This window comes from Balaenoptera borealis, assembly GCF_965194805.1.
Source record: "Balaenoptera borealis genome assembly, chromosome: 4".
Lineage (NCBI taxonomy): Eukaryota > Metazoa > Chordata > Mammalia > Artiodactyla > Balaenopteridae > Balaenoptera > Balaenoptera borealis.
In genome coordinates, this window is record NC_138861.1 from 114645194 (window position 1) to 114658382 (window position 13189).

The 13189-nt window shown below is 50.7% G+C and overlaps 1 protein-coding gene across 2 annotated transcripts in view; it reads right to left on the bottom strand.

The window, feature by feature from the left end:
- The window catches only part of JAKMIP1 (janus kinase and microtubule interacting protein 1), a 95427-nt gene extending 83619 nt beyond the window's left edge, over window positions 1-11808 (bottom strand). The window contains exon 1 of one of the 2 annotated variants that reach the window (XM_082389959.1): window positions 8892-11808. The gene's annotated coding sequence lies outside the window, so the exon portion shown is untranslated. Of the gene's footprint in view, window positions 1-2967; window positions 7149-8891 lie in introns of those variants that run through there. The other variant, XM_082389960.1, reaches the window with a different exon arrangement.
- Between the last annotated feature and the right edge of the window lie 1381 nt (window positions 11809-13189).

The window sequence follows — 13189 nt, forward strand, 5'->3', positions numbered from 1 at the left end:
CAGAGGAGATGCGCAAAACAGGGAGGTGGCCTTGCCACGCCCTGAGAATCAGCTTCCCACGACTAATCAGCTCTGGCCATTGGGCAGCCCTGCCCACTGCTCTGAGAAGCATGGAGAGATCTCCGCCTTCAGAGGCCATGGGAAATGAACATGCAAACTCTTCAGAGGACAGAAAAATTCTGGTGCGGTTATTCTATGCAGAGGGAGTAAAAAGGCTAGAGCCACTGAGTGGAGGCGACTCAGAAGAGTGTCCCAACACTCTTCATCCTAATCATGTTGCCACCAGTTACAGAGAGCCTACCACGCACCTGGCTATACGTGGATCCACGCCTGTTCCCCCTCACAGGGTCTGCCCTCAGGGCTCCCGGCGAGAGACCCAGCTCTCATCACCCTGTGATTGTTCACCAAGTCTCCTTACTCATATTCTCCAGGTGACAGTCACAGTCTTAGTGATGGGATTTGTGTTTTATTTGTGGGTCTCCCCTCTCTCAGAATGAAAGTTGCCATGGGCAGGGACCTTGCCGCGCCTGGTCTTCCTGGGGCTCTAGTTCCTTCCGGGGGCACACAGGAGGCCCTCAAATGTGCACTGTCACTCTTTGTTATCAGACTGAGCGCCTTGTTTACAGAGGAGGAAACTGAAGCATGGAGAAAACGTAACTCACTGGTCCAGGGCCACACACTTCACAGAAGGCAGAGCCATCATCCTCTGGGCCTGGTCCCTGCCCCTGAGGAGCATAGCGTCTAGAGCAGCACTGCCCCCCAAAATACAATGTGAACCCCAGGTACAATTTTAAATTTTCTAGCAGCTATTAAAAAAAAGTAAAAAGAAACAAGCGAAACTAATTTCAATGATACATTTCATTTAGCCTGACATATCCACAACAGTTTTGTTTCAACAAGTCATCAATGTTAAAGTTATTACTGAGATCTTTCTCATTCTCTTTTTCCTACAGAGTCTTTGAAATCCAGTGCGTGCTTTCCATTCCCCAGGGCAAGTGAGCATATGACTTAGGAGGCCCATTCACAATCATTATGACCACTACTTCTGGAACCACCAGTGTCAGCAGCGCCAGCTGACAAATACCTACTGTACACCAACATGCTCTGGGCCATCTGCACAGTTATTTCTGACCTTCACACCAACCCCAAGAGCTAGGGACACTGAACTTTCTCCATACTGAACAGAAGGAAAAAGTGAAGCTTGGAAAGATTAAGTAACACGCTCCAGATCACCAAGCTACCAAGGTGGAGTTAGGAAATTAACTCACATCTGACTCTAAGCAATAACAACAATTATTTCTTGGGCACCTACTGCATGCCAACATCCTGTGCTGAGAGATAGAAAACATGCCAGTCGAGGTTCCTGCCCTCACGGTGCTTTCAGTCTAGCTCAGGAGGACCAGGGGAATGATCACAAATGGGGAAACAAAACGCATTTCAGATCATGATGATTTCAGAAGAAACGGGGTGCCAAAGGGGAGAATAACAGTGGAGGGGAAAGGCAGGCATCTACCTGAGAAGGGCAGGGAAGACCTCTCCAAAGAGGGGAAATTTAAGCTGAGACATGAAGGGTGAGAAGAAGCCAGTTCTGGCGAGGGCAGGAGATGAACAGGCCAGGCAGCAAGCAGCAGACACAACACTCTGGGCAGGAGAGTCCAGTACATTCCAGGAACCATCAGAAAGGCTCCCTATGCTGTGCCAGCTGCCTCTCCGGGCCACTGGGTTGGCCCCTGGCCGGCCCTCCTGCCTCAGGGTGCTCCCACACTCTGGCTTGGAAAATGAGAAATCTACAAACCGTTCTCCGGATGTCAAGAGCAAGTCAAGGCTGGAGGTTCCCAGCACAGAACCTGGCAAGGAGGGCACATTCATAGCCATCTGATGAGTGGCTGAACGGATGAATCAGTGAGCAGTGGGAGGAGAGAGTGGAAGCACCACAACAGAAGCCTGGTAGCCAAGGCCCCAAAAAGAAAGCTTTAACACTTTAAGCTATGCTTCAAACACTCTGCGCAATAGCCGAAAGGTAGAAACCACCCAAGAGTCCATCAACAAATGAACGGATAACAAAATGTGGTCCATCCTTACAATGGAATATTATTCAGCCTCAAAAAGGACTGAAGGGGCTTCCCTGGTGGCGCAGTGGTTGAGAATCTGCCTGCCAATGCAGGGGACACGGGTTCGAGCTCTGGTCTGGGAAGATCCCACATGCCGCGGAGCAACCAAGCCCATGAGCCATAATTACTGAGCCTGCGCGTCTGGAGCCTGTGCCCCGCAACAAGAGAGGCCCCCACAGTGAAAGGCCCGCGCACCACGATGAAGAGTGGCTCCCGCTTGCCTCAACTAGAGAAAGCCCTCGCACAGAAACGAAGACCCAACACAACCATAAATAAATAAATAAATAAATTTAAAAAAAGTACTGAAGTACAGATACATGCTACGACCTGGATGAACCTTGAGGATATTATGCTGAATGAAAGAAGCCAGACACAAAAGGCCACATATTATATAAGCCCACGTATATGAAATTCCAGAATAGGGAAATCATACAGACAGAAGGCAGATGGGTGGTTGCCAGGGGCTGAGGGAGGGGGAGGGGGAGTGAGTGTTCCACGAGGAGGGAGTTTTCCTTGGGGATGATGAAAGTGTTTTAAAGCTAGACAGAGGTGTTGGCTGTACAACACTGTGAATGTACTAAATGCCACTGAATTGTATACTTTAAAATGGTTAATCTTACGTTGTGTGAAATTCAGCTCAATTTTTAAAAAATGGGAAGGGGAGGAAAAAAGAATTGTTTCAACAGAAGGGTCAGGTCATGATCCTGTTTAGTAAAATAAAACCCCATGTCTCAGAAAGCAGATAGGAGTGATCAGCCTCCAGAAGTACGAGAATAGAAAAGGAAAAGAGAGAAGACGGACTTTCCAATGTTAAAAGAAGCAGAAAGCTATTGATACTTCACCAGATCACTCTCACCTCCACTATCGACGCCTGTGATCCTCACGGTCTTCCCATCCTCCATAGGAAGCAGGACACTCCTCAGTGGTGTGTCCCACCCCTACCAGCCCTAAGGAAGGGACGAGGGGCCAGTCCAGGGCTCCTGAATCAAAATGCAGCCGAGATGGAGGCTTGGGGGCCAGCAGGCTGAGCCAGCGCATCCCCTGACCTGGCACACACAAGGGCATTACTGCCACAATGGGCAGCCCTTGGCAGCCCCGGGATGACCACAACAGAACCTCCTTTCATTCCCTAAAGTGGCCCTTCAGCCAAGTCTGGGCCACAGGGGAGAAAGTACAGCAGGAAACCTGCCTCCACACAGCACATGGGTCCTCTGAGGTCCAGTTGGGGGCTTTAGGACACATGACGGGTCCTGAGGATGATTCCAAGACCTGGAAAGGAAAAAGGGGACACCACGAGCCACACAGAGAGGACACACTGATCTAACGACTGATTAAGGGTGCGGCTGTTCCAGGGAACGGCATCACAGCGACTGTCCACCGCACAAGGCTGGGCCTTCACCGCTGTTCTTTATTTCATCCTTACACCCACGTGGATGGCAAGGATGGGGATTGGGGTTATTCCCATTTCGCAAATGAGGACACTGAGCTGTGGAGGGTTCAAAGGGTACAGACGATCATCCACGGTCAGCATACGGCAGAGCTGGCATTCAAACCCAAGGCCGCCATCAACGCCTCCTGTGTTAAATTATGATGCTGCTGATGTTTGCTTTTCTCTACCAAACTCCCACAAGGCAGGATGGAGTCATGGTTAAGAACATGGGCCGCCAGTTTGGGATGACAGAAAAGTTCTGGAGATGGATGGCGATGATGGCTGCACAACAATGCGAATGTACTTAATGCCACTGAACTATACCCTTAGAAATGGTTAATATTAAATATTATATATATTTGAAACAAAGATATTTTAAGAATTGGTCAGGTACTAGGACATTAAGAAATTATCAACAAATTTTAAAAAATAGATATCATACAGACTACATTCTCTGAACATGGTAAGATTCTGTTAGAAGCTAAAAAAAAATATAAATTCTTCCCCTGCTGGAAAAAATCCCTGCTTCCCCAGTTACCAGTTCTGTGACCCTGGGTAGGCTTCACAGCCTCTCTGTGCCCACCTGTAGAATGGGAAATGCAGGGCTTCTCCCTCTGGGGTTGTGTTCAGGATTGAATGAACTCAAACCAGGGAGAGAGCACAGACCAGAGGGTGGCAAACTTCTGTAAAGGGCCACGTAGTAAATGTTTCTGGCTTTACTGATGTCTTCTCCAACTGCCCAACTCTGCCAATACAGGGTAGAAGCAGCCACAGACAGTAGGTACACAAATGGACATGGCTGTGTACCAGTAAAACTTTCTTTACAAAATCAAGCAGCGGGCCAATGAGCAGTAGCTTGCGGACACCCTGGCACTTGGTAAGTGCTCAGCCAATGTTAACTGTTACAATTAAGAAAAACAGCATTTATCTCAATTCACTTCTGTAGACCAATGAGAGGTACAGTACTCCTTGTTGCGGTTCTGAAAATAAAGACTATCACCAAAGATGAGAACAGAGCCGCTGTCCCCACTGGGGAGCTGGCACCTCCCTCACTCTGAGCACCCCTGCGCCCTCTCTCTGCTGCTTTCAGGTTGATTCAGAACCAGCATGTTAATTACCTCCTGGGCTACTCTCTGCAAACACTCTTGCCCTTCCCACCTCCCACAGGAGGGGCTCCTGCCCCCTGCCCTTCACACCATGAGGCCCCCAGGACCCCCTTCCTTGTCCTTGCCCCTCCCTGCTGGCCCATGGTCCCTGGGCTGTCCATCTGGCTTTGGAAAGGCATAAGCAAAGAAAACATTTTCAGAAGGCATTCAGGGCTAGAGTGACAAGCCAAGGTCCCACTGCTGGCCAGCCTTGGGGTTTTTTTCTGAGCCTCAGGCTACAGCAACACCAATAGCTACTACTGGCTTTAAGGTAACATGTTTCTATTAAAAGCACTGAGAAGGCTCCTCTGACTGATTTCTCTCACTAGCCCTGTAGGAAGGTTTTCTTTCCATTACTGGAATCAGCATGCTTCATGGAGCAACATCTAAGCTCTGGAGCGAGAGAAACACCCCCCACCCCCCACCCCACACACACACTGCTTAATTCCACCTCCACCTCCACCTCCAGACGCAGCCCCTGCTTGTCAGGGGCTCACATAATCTTTACCCTTCCTGGTGCTGTGCAGTTTAAATGAGATAATTCATGGCAGGAGTGGGAGTTTAAGCAACAATAGAGAGCTATTTTCCCTATGTGAACATCACAGGAAAAGGAACTGGGCGCAGAGAGGTTAAGTGACTTGCCCAAAGTCACACAGCCAGTAGGTGTGAGGTGGTTCTCAACGCAGCTCCTCTAACCCAGCCCTGTTCCCTCACAGCCCACCTCACCTAGCTGGTGGCCACTGCTCATGACAATTAGTTCCATTAAGAGTTTTCCTTAAAATAGATAACCAACAAGGACCTACTGCATAGCACAGGGAACTATAGTCAATAATACGTAATAACCTATAATGGAAAAGAATCTGAAATATATATATAACTGATTCACTTTGCTGTACACCTGAAACTAACACAACATTGTAAATCAACTATCTTCCAATAAAAACAAAAATTTTTTAACGAGTTTTCCTAAGAATTGGGTGGAAATTATTGTAACTGCTGCACCCCAACACTGAGCAGGGAGAAAGTCTAGATGAAAGAGGCATCGAAGGAACCGTTCTGGGACCAGTGGACTCTGAGTTCAGGATTGCTGCATGTAGCTCTCAGCACCTTCTCACACAAGTCTGCACAGTTGGGATTAGTCAACATGGCACCCACCCCTTTCATCTTTCATTCCTGCTTATTGAATATTTAGCTTATTGGCGTGATGTTGTTAGCTTGCGAAGGACAAAGAGGGCCTCTAACCAGGCCATTTGCTCTGTGACAAAGCTAAAGGATTTATTTTTTTCAAATCACTTATGACACCCTCCTTCCTTGTCATGACCACTTATTTAAGTGCCTCCAATGCCCAGAGACCACACTTCGGATCTCACACCAACTCAGCCAAAGACAGACCACCGCCCTCATTTGTACAGGATATGGAGGTTCAGAGAGGTTAATCCTCTTGCCCAAGATCACACAGCCATAAGGAACAGGCACAGGTGAGTCCAGCTTCAGAAGCCCTGCAGGTTGACCCAACGACAGTGGGGAAGGAGGCTGACAGAGAAGAACCAGGATACACCGCAGTCACCCCCAATCTCTCTGAGGAAGGCACCCCATTTTAGTTAGAAAGCCCAGGTGGGAAGCACTTGCCCAGTCACAGATGAGTAAGGGGCAGGGCCCGAAGGGGAACCCAGGCAGTCTGGCTCTACAGACTGGAGAGAGGGAGAGCCCGTCCTCGGGGAGGTAAACAAATAGCCATAGCACACAGCGGCAATCACTGCTGGTTTATGCCTTCCTCAGAAACTGTTCCTTCTGTCGCTCCTCTCCAGCCCCAACTTGCTCTGTGCTAAGACAGCGGGCTCCATCGTGCCTCCTCCTCATGAAGCCTTCAGGTCGGGGGAAGGGAGCTGTCATGCTCTCTCCCTCTGTGCATGTCTCTCTTCCAGCGCTGGCAGTACCAGTGCCAGTATGAAGGCCTCCCCAGGAAAATGGAGCCCCCCCAAAGAGGGGCTGCCTCTCAGACTTCACTGTGCCCCTAGTCTCTAGTGGGCAAGGTCTGCTTAAGGAAAAATGACACAAATACTATACCACGTACAGATATAAGGTTCTGGGAGAGAACTACACAATCTGTTTGGCAGAGTCAAGGAGCACCGCAGAGAAGTAACATGAGAGCTGGGCCTTGTCATATGAATAGGAGTTCTCCAGACAGACAAAGGAGGGGATCATTTCTGGGAGAAAACACAGCACGTGGGGAAAACCTAAGTGGGAAGATGCATCTGGGGACACAGAGTTGGCATGTGTGGCTGAGATTGTGGTGGGGAGAGGAAGAGGTGGGCCAGGGAAGCTGGGATGTGAGGAACTTGTGAGGTCATGGAGGCAGTGGGAGCCATGGATGGTTTGTGAAGGATGAAAATGGCAATGAGCTCATTTGTGGGACCCACACTCTGACCCTTTGAGGGGCTTCTTGCTGTGATAAGACTCAAGGCAAGAGTTGCCCCCAGATCTGAGCAGAGATGTTCAGCATTACAGACCACATGCAGGCATCTCAACAACAAAAACTGTGCAGCCATCCATAAACCTCCATCGAGTTGTACAAAACGAAAAGTTTGCTCAGACCAGCAGGTCTCTGGGAGTTGACAATGCCCTGCTGGGCAAGCATCCTGGGGGCAGGAAGTGGGGGGGTCCTGACCATCCCACCCCATCCCCAAACCTGTCCCTCTTCTTCGTACATCCGGGCTCATGGAAGAGCCAGCCACCTGCCCAAGGCCCTGGAGAAGAAGCCAACTCCGTCCACAGCCTCGCCCCATACCAGGTCACCCTGAGTTGGGGGAAGGCCCCCCCCCCACTTAGGCCGGATATTTACTCTGGGTGGATCCCTCCGCGAGGGGCTTAGGCTCCCCCGCCCTCCGCCAGAACCTCTTAGTCTGGTCTGGGAGGCGGAGGCCATCTGATAGGGCGGCAGTATGTCCAGCTCTGCCATACAGGAAAGCTCAGGCGTGGCACGGGGCTCTCCCTGCCTTGCTCTAGAAGGAGCTGTCCAGTTAAAGGAGGGGAGTTCCCGCAGAGGGAAGAGCAAGAGCAAAGGCCAAGGAGAGTGTGCCTGTGAGTGTGCATGGAAGGGGTGTGGGGGGCGGAGGAGGACCAGGGTTAGATACAGTATCTCTGGACCTTAGAGAGCTGGGCAGACGCTGGCGGAGAGCCCAGGCCGGCCAAGACTTCAGAAGAAGGGTAGACTAGAGTGTGTGGCGAGGGGAGGTGGTGGTGGTGGTGTATGTGTGTGCGGGGGCGAGGGGGGCGTCTTTAGGCGAAAGGCTCCAGCCTGGGAAGCAGCCTCTATCAGGGATGACGAGGCCGGCTCAGGAGCCCGAAGCAAGGAGGGTGGAGTGATGGAGCGATGGAGTCAGGCGGCTGGGGGCGAAGGCGCGGCAGGCCCGAGCGGCCGCTAGCCTGAACGCAGGGCGTCCGGCAAGGTGCCCGGCCCCGCGGGAGCCAATCTCTGTGCGCCATCTCCGGAGGCAGAGTACGCCCAGGGCGCGCCGGCCAGGCAGGAGGGTGGGTACCAGCCTTTCTTCGCATTTCTCCAGCCTCCTCCCCGGTGCCCACGTGGGCGGAGCAGCGTGGGGGTGTGCGTGGCAGGGGCCGCGGCAGCGTGTGCTGTGCGTGGGGTGCGGCGGCCTCGCCCTCCCCGCCGACTGCCTCCACGGCGCGGCCCGGGGCTCCATCTCCTCTGTACCACCTCGGCAGAGATCCGTGGGACCCAGACCTACTCAGTGGGTGGGATCCAGGGAGAACCGGCCGGCCACGCCCCCCGCGCCACTCCCGGGAGGCACCCGGTGGATCCCCCTCCCCCTCCTTAGCTTGGAGACGGAATGGGGAGAGGAGTGGAAATGGGGGTGGCATAAGAAAGAGAGGGCTGGGGGCGGGAGAAGGAGAGGGTGTATGTAGGAAGGCGACGCAGAGTCCTCCGGCTGGGAGACTTCAGGGGGATTTGGAGGGGATTGGGGGATGGGAGCGGAAAGGTGCAGGACCTCGGAGGTGAGATGCAAGAGTGGCAGTGGGATCAAATGGGGGCGCGAAGGCTGGAGGAGGGGCGGGGAAGGTGGGAGATGGGGCGGGGCGGCACTGGTCACTGCGTCCCTTGCCAATGGGTCAGCCCATCGGTCGTGGAGTCCGCGGCTCCCCTTTGGCCATCGCGCGCCTCCCGCCCCCCGGCGCACCTGTACCCACCTGCTCGGTGCTCAGGCCCGAGCCGGGCAGCAGCAGCAGCGGGCGTAGCGAGCGCAGCCCCGCACCGCATCCTCCGGCCGCCCCCCTCCCCGCCCAGAGCTTACGCTGCCGCCGCCCCCGCCTTAAAAAGGACAAAACGGAACAGAAAAAGGATGCATGCAAAAAAAAAAAAAAATCGTAAGAAGCAAATGAGGAAGACGGGCTGATGTGCGCGCGCGGCCCGGCGGGGCGGGGGTTGAGATGCAGCGACGCGGGTGACCGTGCTTAGGGCAGCCGGTCGGCGCGTGCCGCACACTCCCGGCTGCAGCTCCCGCGGCAGCCCGGCGCCCGGCTCGCAGCGCGGCCCCGCCCCTCACCCGGGGCGCCCCTCCGGTTGGTCCGTCCTCCTGCCAGTCAGAGGGGTGGGCCCAGCGTTTGCCCCGCCCCCGCCAGGGGCAGAGGCCGGGAGCCGTTCTGCCACTGCGAGAGGAGTTTAGGGGAGGCCTGAGCGTGCGCAGTGGGCCCAGCGGCTCGTGCCAGGGAGGGGCTGGGGAACCTGCTGCTGAGCTCCACCAGCCTAGCAGCTCTGCCCGGTGCTGGGTAGAAGCTGACTCTGGCGGCTCCATCTAGAGCTAAGGGCCCCAGGAAGCTCGTTCCTGCCCTCAGGGGGCTCACACCCAGTTTGGAGACAGTGTATTGATATTTATAACCTGAGACTGCGGCCGCCATCCTGGGCCATTCGTGGTCCAGAAGACACAACCACAATGGTACTATGTTTCCCCCTTTGTATAGATAACAATCTGAAAGTCAGAGGTTAAAGGAAAATGTTGAAGGTAACACAACCAGCAAGTGGCAGAGCCAGGAGTCTTACTCCTGAGCCCAGAGGCTTCACTACTAGGCAAAACAGCATCACCGAACAATAGTAAAATGAACGATGTGATGTCCAGCTGAGGCTTGAAGGAAGGGTAGCATTTAGCTAGGCAAAGATTCATTCATTCAGTTTCGTTTCATAAATATTTATTGTACCAGGTACATATCCTCTGTACCGGTATGTGTCCTATGTACCAGATAGCCATTAAGATCTAGAGATACCACAGTGAAAAAACAGAAAGCAAACAGCTGCCCTCCTGAAGCTTACATTCTAGCAAAGAGAAGGGAGGAAAGCGCATCCACATAAAGGGAACAGCACGTGTAAACCCCTTGACTGGAGGAAAATGTGGCATATTTGAGAATCTAAAAAAAAAAGTGGGTGTCTCTGTGCCACAAAGAGGTAAGCGGGAGAGTGGGGAAAGCTGAAGATGGGAAGGTGGCCAGAGGCCAGAACATGTAAGCTCTCATAGGCTATGGGAAAGAATTTAGAATTTATCCTGAGACTGTCTCACCAGGGAAGGTGGTCTGTAGGAGCACTGTCAGATTCATATTTTTAAAATGTACGTGTCAGGATAAACTATGTGAAGCCCCAGTAACAAACAAACCCAAATCTCACCATCTTGCTCATGCTACATATCCCACCTGGGCCAACAGGGGGCTCTGGTTGCTCTAGTGAATCAGGAGCCCAAGCTGATGGAGGCTCTATCTGAAACTGTGTATTGTACCCACAATATTTTTGGCAGTTTGAATGAAAGGTGGCAAATTGTACCGGCTTTTAAAGTTCCCACTTGGAAGAAACACATCACTTCCCCTCATGGCTCATTGGCCAAAGCAAGTCACATGGCCATTCCTGACTTGAATCAGGGTGAGAAGTGCAGACCTCCCGTGTTCCCAGTAGATGGGAAGAACTGGAATATCTGTGAACAGATCTGAGACTCTCATTAACAGATGCACTGGCTGCCTATGGACTGTGGACTGAAGAAGAAGGCAAGTGTGGATCAAAGAGGTGGGTGAGCGTGGCTTTGGTGGCAAGGGAAGAGGAGCATCAGAGAGGGTCAAGCATCAAATTGGCAAGACTTGCTCAAGGCTTAGACAGGAGGCACCCAGAGAGAAGAGGCATCAGGGATGGCCCTGGTGTTATGGGTTGACTTGCATTCCAAAAAAAATCAAACGTTGAGGGCTTAACTCCCATATCTCAGAATGTGACCTTTTTTGGAAATAGGGTCATTGCATATTAATTAGTTAAGATGAGGTTGTACTGGAGTGAGGTGGGCCTTAATCTAATATGACTGGTGTCCTTATAAAAAGGGGAGATTTAGACACAGACACACACAGGGAGAATGCTATGTGAACATGAAGGCAGAAATCAGAGTGATGCATCAGTAAGCCAATGAATGCCAAAGATTGCCAGCAAACCCCCAGAAGCTAGGAGAGAGCCCTGGAACAGACCTTTCCCTGGCACCTTCAGAGGGTGCATGGCCATGCTGATACCTTGATCTCAGACTTCTAGCTTCCAGAACTGAAAAATAATAAATTTCTCTTGTTTAAGCCACTCAGTTTGGGGTACGTTGATACATGCATATTTCAATAGTTAGGGATTATATTTGGCTGTGAGTAATCAAAGTGCCAACTATACAGTGGCCTAAACAAATTATTTTTTTCTCACTCAACGAGAAACCCAAAGGTAAGCCATTGCTTCTTTTATCCGTTTTCACTGCTTCATCCTCAGCATACAATTTTCTTCCTCATTATATCCTCATGGTGGCAAGATGGTCGCCCTTACTGCAGCATCTCATCACTATTCCAGTCAAGAAGAAAGGGAAGGGACTTCCCTGGGGGTCCAGTGGTAAAGAATCCACCTTCTAATTCAGGGGACATGGATTCGATCCCTGGTCAGGGAACTAAGATCCCACATGCCAGGGGGCAACTAAGCCCGTGTGCCACAACTACTGAGCTCACGTGCCTCAACAAGAGAGCCTGTGTGCCACAAACTACAGAGCCCATGCACTCTGGAACCCGTGAGCCACAACTACAGAGCCCACCCGCCCTAGAGCCTGCATGCCACAACTAGAGAGAAGTCTGCACGCTGCAAGGAAGAGCCCGCGCGCCGCAACAAAAGATCCTGCATGCCGCAACGAAGACCTGATGCAGCCAAAAATAAATAAATAAATAAATAATCTTTAAGGAAAAAAAAGAAAGGGAAGGGCAAAAGGCATAACTCAACTGAGTTGGCTCCCTTTAACCACTTTCCTGGAAAGTCTTCCCAGAGACCTCTGTTCTTGAACCAGGTCAGTGTCACATGGCCACCCCTGGCTTCATAGAAATTTAAAAAACAAAAAAGTAAGGAGGGTTCATTGTTGCCTGAGACAAAATCAGGGTTCTCTTGGCGAGGAAGAGGGGAGAATGGATTTTGAGCGGGCAACTAGCAGGGGTGGACCAGGTTTCACAGGACCTGGAGCTTCCACAATTTGGGAGGTCCTCTTTAAGAAAAAGAAATTTTAAAATTACAATACAAAATTAAGTACAAAAGTGAATATGTATTTAGAATAATTTTAAACATCACAACAAATGTTTAAACGTTTCAAGTTGTCAGATATCACAAGCATTTAAAAAATCCAGAAAAATAATATAATAACTTTTAATTAACTGATATCCACCTTTATAATATCTTTCTCTACTTTTTTTGGCTTTTTCATCTTTTTGGATTGTCTCTTCATAGGACAATAATTTCGCAATATTTTTTTCTATGGAGAAAATAGAAAGTAATTCAGAGTGCTCCTCTAATGATGGATTTTTTTAAAAAATATTTATTTACTTATTTATTTATTTGGCTGCTCCGGGTCTTAGTTGCAGCACATGGGATCTTCGTTGCAGCATGTGAGATCTTCTAGTTGCAGCATGCAGGATCTAGTTCCCTGACCAGGGATTGAACCCAGGCCCCCTGCACTGGGAGCACAGAGTCTTAACCACTGGACCACCAGGGAAGTCCCTAATGATGGATTTTTATAAAACGTTAATTAGAAAACTTTCTTTCAGCTTCATAACTCGTTATTAGTAGTCATGTACATTGTTGGGATTGTTGTCAAATTTGGGAAGACTTCTATCATTGTTTCATAAATGAACAGTAGGATTTGGAAGACTTGCTTTTTTTTTCAGTTTCCTCATTGTGATTTTATTAATTTTGGGGACAAAAGGCAATTGTACAGATTCAAATAAGTCTTCTGGAAATTGTACAGATCTTCCAGAAGATGACTCTGCCAGCAGTTCCAAAACCTTGGTGCCCCTCACAGGCACGTGTGGAAACATATAAAAAATGCAGATGCCCGGACTCCTCTGCATCTCACTGAAGTGGGGCCTTGGAATAGCAGGGCCCAGGAATCGGTATTTTACTAAGTGCCCCCATGATTCCAATGTCTGCTGAGGCCTGAGAGGCCCTGGATTAGGTGAGT